Source organism: Octopus bimaculoides, chromosome 1, assembly GCF_001194135.2.
Source record: "Octopus bimaculoides isolate UCB-OBI-ISO-001 chromosome 1, ASM119413v2, whole genome shotgun sequence".
Taxonomy (NCBI): Eukaryota; Metazoa; Mollusca; class Cephalopoda; order Octopoda; family Octopodidae; genus Octopus; species Octopus bimaculoides.
The window spans coordinates 57469549-57475820 of NC_068981.1; the positions used below are offsets into that span (position 1 = coordinate 57469549).

The 6272-nt window shown below is 35.3% G+C and overlaps 1 long non-coding RNA gene across 3 annotated transcripts in view; it reads left to right on the forward strand.

Moving 5' to 3' along the window:
* The first annotated feature begins 3501 nt into the window (after positions 1 to 3501).
* Positions 3502 to 6272, forward strand: part of LOC128247551 (uncharacterized) — a 10908-nt gene continuing 8137 nt past the window's right edge. The window contains exons 1-3 of one of the 3 annotated variants that reach the window (XR_008263863.1): positions 3502 to 3597; positions 4620 to 4685; positions 5687 to 5788. This is a non-coding gene — a long non-coding RNA (uncharacterized LOC128247551). Of the gene's footprint in view, positions 3598 to 3779; positions 3987 to 4619; positions 4686 to 5686; positions 5789 to 6272 lie in introns of those variants that run through there. The other 2 variants (XR_008263864.1, XR_008263862.1) reach the window with 2 other exon arrangements.

The window sequence follows — 6272 nt, forward strand, 5'->3', positions numbered from 1 at the left end:
CCCCCCCCACCACCACCAATTTGATCTTAGTTTTTGTTTTATTTTTGTTTGTACATGCTGAAATTGTCACTACCATCATCATTATCATCATGTCTACTTTTCCAGACTTACATGGATCAGGTGAAAATATTTCTTTTTATGGAATATCAACAATATATATGACAGAGGACTGAGATATGTGGTGTATTGCTGTACTTGAAAATCCACCCACAACAGAATTGAGATCCTAAAATCAAGGTACCACATAAAAAGTGTTGGTGTGGGTGCTGGTGTCACGTAAAAAGCACTGGTGCTGATGCCACATAAAAAGCACTGGTACTGATGCCACATAAAAAACACCCAGTACACTCTATGGAATGGTTGCTGTTAGGAAGGGCATCCAGCCATAGAAATCAAGTTAAAACAGACTATGGAATTTGGTGAAGACCCTGACCATACCAGTTTCTGTCAAGCTGTCCAGTCCATGCCAGTATGGAAAAGAACCATTAAATGATGATGATGATACATATGACTGACACTTCGGCAGGATCCCTTCTCTTCTCCCTCTGTCATAGTTTCTTATTCCTCCAGCCGATACCTCTCTTAGTTAAGGGGTCTTATTTTGCAGGTACTTGGTGACCGTACTGGTACCGGTGCCACATAAAAGCACCCAGTGCACTCTGATCAGGGGTTGGAATGAGGGAGGGCATTGCACTGTAGAAACCATGCCAAAGCAGACATAGAACCTGGCAGAGACCTCTGACTCATTTGTTCTTGTAAAACTGTCCAACCCATGCCAGTATGGAAAAAGGGACATTAAATGATGATAATGATGGTGGTGGTGGTAGTGATGACAGACTGCCTGTAGTTTCCCAATTCTTTCATATGGCATTGATCAGTAGAAGACACCTAAGATACCACAGTGAGGCTGAACCTGAAACCATGCAGTTACACAGCAGACTTCTTAACCACACAACTATCCCTTTGATTTTTGTATTTAATTATTGATATTCATAGCAGCATTATTCTGACTTAGTCCAATAAGTCCATGTTTCTGGTTTATCTATGTGCATTTCATGTCAGATTGTTCTGAAAATTATACAATACATATGTTGTCTCAAGAAATACAATGATTGAAGTAGTGATTTTTGCTCAATTATTAATGACTTTATAGCCTACTGTAAACATTATATTATTTTGCATATCTATGCAGCCATGAATGAACTTGCTAAAAATAGAAGCCAAATCTCCCTCAAATTACACCCTACTATCAGGTCATCCCATAAGTTCTGTCCGAATTTTGAATAAAAAAAACAAGTGATCAAATGTTATATTTAATTGAAATTTAATCATCAATGTACTTTCCTTGATTATCTATGACTTCCTTCCATCTATTTCACGCTTTTTAATCCCATCAATGTAAAACTCTTTTGGTTTCAAAGCAAAGAACTCTGAAATGTCAGTTTCGGCCTCCTCCTGGCTTGTGAAAGTTATGTCCCCCAAATGATTCTGTAAACTATGAAACAAATGGTAGTCTGAAGGAGCAAGATCAAGAGAATAAGGTGGATGAGGAATTTTTTCCCAACCAATCTCTTCGATCTTCTGCGATAAGATCTTTGCAGTGTGGGATCGCGCATTGTCCTGATGAAACATCACTCCTTTTCAATTCCCTTAAGCAGGTCTTTTTTTCTTCAAAGCTTGGTTCAAACACACTAATTGCTGACAGTAGACTTGAACAATGATTGTTGCATTAGGTGGTAACAATTCAAAGTGAATGACTCCTTTGCAATCCCACCAGATAGAGAGAACCTTTTTCTCATGAAGTTCCCTTCTCGGTTGTGGTTGAGTTTTTTTCCCTTTTACCAAGCCACAGAAGATCCATTTTTCATCACCAGTCACAAGTCTATCCAAAAAGGGTGAAATGAGTTCGTGAGAATGGAGAGAAGAGCAGATGTCAACTCAGGATTTGCTGTTGCTTTCGGACAATTCATGAGACACCCATTTTCCAAGGTTAGGAACCTTTCCAAGTATTTGAAGATGATGATGAACAGTTGTATGGTTTGAACTAAGCTTTATTGCCAATTCTTCAACTGATAATGCAGGATTTTCTTCAAGTACTGCTTCAAGGAGCTAATCATCAAACTCAACTGGATGTCCTTTTCGATCTTCATCTTCAAGGCTGAAATCTCCACTTCTGAATTTTGCAAACCATCTTCTGCAAGTTCCTTCATTCAAGCATTCTTTCCCATAAACTGAGTGTATGTTTCGAGTCACTTCGGCTGCAGAGTTTCCTTTTTTGTACTCATAAAGCATTATGTGCCTCAAATGCTCTTTGGATACTTCCATGTTAGAAAGGGTTTTAATCAAAGAAATTTTAATTCTATTATTCTGTAAAATAATATTTAATTAGTTTAAATGTACACAAATGCATAAAAATAATTTTTAATTCCATTTGACTTTCTAAAATACTATTTAATTTCATTAAATTTTAAAAAGGTAAAATCGGACTGAACTTATGGGATGACCTAATATTTTGAAAAGGTGGGGTTCACATTGGATAGTGTTGCCCTAGATATACAACACTTTTTGAGAAAGAAATGGTCAGAATGTTTGGCTGGAATTCTTTTGATTTTAGATCTCTTCAATCAGAGCTGACCTAAGGCTAAATAAAAAAAAAAAAAACATTTTTTTTTTCCTGGTAAATCACAAAAATTACAATCATAAATATATCAGTGTGACATACTGTTTACAGTGTCTTAAGATGATGTGCTTATATCTACAGTGCAAACGTTTGACATTTTTATCTCATTGTAATTAGTTTAAATCTAAAAACGATCCAAATGAAATCTAATAATAAATTGTTGTTATCAGTGCCCTGAAATGAATTAATTGCTAGATTGGAAAATATCCTCATTTGTAAATAGTCTATTGCTAGTATTTAAATCACCAAAGGTGTTATTAGAATGACCTCATTAACGATGTATCAAATTCCAAACTGCAAACAGGTAGCTTGTACCCACTTTAGAGTTCTCAATATTTAATGGTAAGGATAGTGGTGGTGGTAATAGTGGCAGCAATGTTGACAACAATGATGATGTTGATGACAATAACAGTAATAAAGTAGATGATGATGATGCTAATAGTTTTATTTAGCTCCATGGCAGCTCTGATTGAGCAGGTCTATGGCTAATCTCATTCCAGTCTTAGCCATCCCATCTTCTTTTCAGACATAATGTATCTGAGGCTATATTATTTGTGCCGTCGGTCAATCAGGCACTGCCCAAGGGTCTGGAGCTCTGAGGGGCCGGCACTCTACATGTTAACTCTACTAAAATACATATTCAAAGGGGCCCAGTATACAGTTATACCCTTAGACCCTCAATACCCTCAGTTCGCCCCTGTTTGTGCCCATCCTTTTTAAAGATGATAAGGTGTGATAAAAAAGATATGGCTGCTATTTCTAGCAGGTTTAGTGATCATGTAGTGGTTCCCTCATAGGCTTGTCAGTCAGTCTTTGTTGGCTTTTGGTGATAGCAAGTGTAATTAAGAATATGTGTTTATATATTATCCTAGGAACTGAGTTAAGTTTTAGGCTCTAACCATAAATATACATTTATAGTGAGTGCCCTTTAATGTGATTTTAATAGACTTGCTAATCAGGTCCTTAGTGTGAGTACTTCTGTCATGGCTCAAGTCCAAAGAAAAGACTTGAATTCAGCACTGTAATGCTATCAAAATACTTAACAGAGTGCTCCTGCTGCTTACAGTTATGAGCTGTACCTATCTAAGGCATTTAAATGCAGATAGGTGAATTTAGCTAGAAAGAATTGTGTGGCTGTGGTGGTTACATTGCAGCTAAGACAACAACCCAATCTTCTGGAACACATTAATTAATTATGAAATGCAAGCTGAAACTCCAGTTGAATAAGTTAGTTGATATAATATACTGAGAATAGTTGGTTCCATGAATGAAAAAGTTGGAGCTAGTCTGTTTTTAAATTATAGAGGTTATAATTTATGTATTTTATTTAATATTATTGTTAACATAAAGGCAGTGAGTTAACAGAATCGTTAACACAACAGACAAAAGGCTTAGTAGCATTTCCTGTCTTTATGTTCTGAGTTCAAATTCTGCCATGGTCAACTTTGCTTTTCTTCCCTTCAGGATCAATAAAATATGTATAATTGAACACTGGTATCAATGTAATTGACTTACTCCCTCCTCCAAAATTTCTGGCCTTGTGACAAAATTTGAAACCAATATTATTGTTAAAATAATTGTAGAAGGTCAGTGGATTGGTAGAAGGTCAAAACAATGCTTTGTAACATTTAGCTATAGTTCTTTATGTTCCAAGTTCAAACCCTGCCAGGGTTAGCTTTGTCTTTTGTTCTCATAGGAGCAGTGAAATAAGTACCTGTCAAGTACTAGGTTGATATAATTGACTATGGCCTTCTTTCAAAATGTGTAACCTTGTATTATATTAGAATTTAATATAATTGTAAAACAATTTGAGCTTCATTTCTTAGTTGAAAAGTTACATTTCTTGCTTAAAAATTTTTTGCCCGCATCACTAACATTTTTAGAATTATTTTATAATTCTAAGATAAATCATTATAAATTTAATCATTTCTTTTGACAGATGAATTTGGTGTACATACACTCATTTGATTTATGGAAAGTTTGTAAGAAAATTAACAGTGATATGGTGAGTTATTACTATTAATATTATTATTATCAAGACGTCTTCAATTTTTCATGAGTTTCAACTGCACCATCTTGTTCTTGAGGTTTGTGTAACTATGATTTCTTTGGTATGTAGAATTGTGTTTGTTTGCATGGCAAGACACAAATGGTAAATGTAGCACAGAATAACTTGCAATATTTTTTCAGCTCAAGGCAGTGAGTTGGCAGAGTTGTTATTGCACTGGGAAAATTGCTTAGTGGCATTTCATCCATCTTTACATTCTGAATTCAAATTCTGCTGAGGTTGGCTTTGATTTCAACTTTTCAGGGTCAATAAAATAAGTATCAGTTTAGTCCTGGGGTCAATGTAATTAACTTACCAGCATCCTTGAAATTGCTAGCCTTGTGCCAAAATTTGCAACCAGTATTTATTGACATCCCTCTAAATTCTAAGTTCAAATTCCACTAGTGTTAACTATGTCATTCATACCTTTAGGATCAATAAAGTATATACATTCTGATGTGTTATCATCAATTATACACCTTCTTATAAATTGGTACCAATGTAAGAAATCATCATTAGCATTTTTAGAAAAAATGTATAGTCCATGTATTTAGTGACTACACCTCAACTCTTCAATGCAGGAGTTCTACTTCCATTTCCAGTTCAATTTGATGAAGTTAGGTACAAAGGTGGTGATCAGATTGTTCATTTAGTTCGCATATTGAGTTAAAAATTCTTCTAAGACTAACCTAACATGACTTTTCTAACCTCTCTGGATAAAGAATACTTATTTGCCTTCTAAAGTTTGCTTTGACCATTTTTTTCTTGGATGATATCTTGTCTTTGATGGATCTCTTTTGTGAAATAAGATTTTAAAAATATCTTACTCAGCTGTTTAAATTACACAAGATATTAAAAATATGCTAAACAAAAAAGAAAATAAATTTTCTAAATCATTAAAAGAAAATCCTCAAATCTCATATATCGTTCTTATCTTTTCCATGAAATTCTGAAATTAGAATTTAGGTACAAAACCTACATCAGAAGAAGTTCACACTGCAGGGCATTCATGCCCAATTTGTCATGATGATTTTGCTAACCCAATAAAACTTACTTGTCAAGTAAGTAAATTCATTTTTTTAACAAATCTTTCTTTCATTATTTGTTATTGATACATGTAAAACATTAAGCACTCCCATTTTGATAGCTTGGCTTTTCAATATGTTGTCTATATATTTTACATGTTCAATTAGTTGTCCTTTTTATAACTTTTACAGGAGGAATTTCAACCATGTTTCGTGGTCTGCTACCACAACAGCTCCTTTATAGGATCCAGTTAGCTCAAGACATCATCAGGAGGAACCACGTCCTGTTTCGGCCCCTACTCCTCTACCATTTTGACGTGGCGGGGCCCCTCCTTTCGGAGGTGTCTTCAGCTCTGGTGTTGGGTGTATGTCTTCTTTCTTCTATTCCCTGGCCTCTTCGATGCAGCATCAACGAGTGTTAGCGTCCGACTGATCGTCATGTCAAGTTCCCCTTTTTATATCTGCTGCTAGGCTCCAGCAGGCAGCACCAGCAAGTTGTCACATGACACTGTCTAAACTT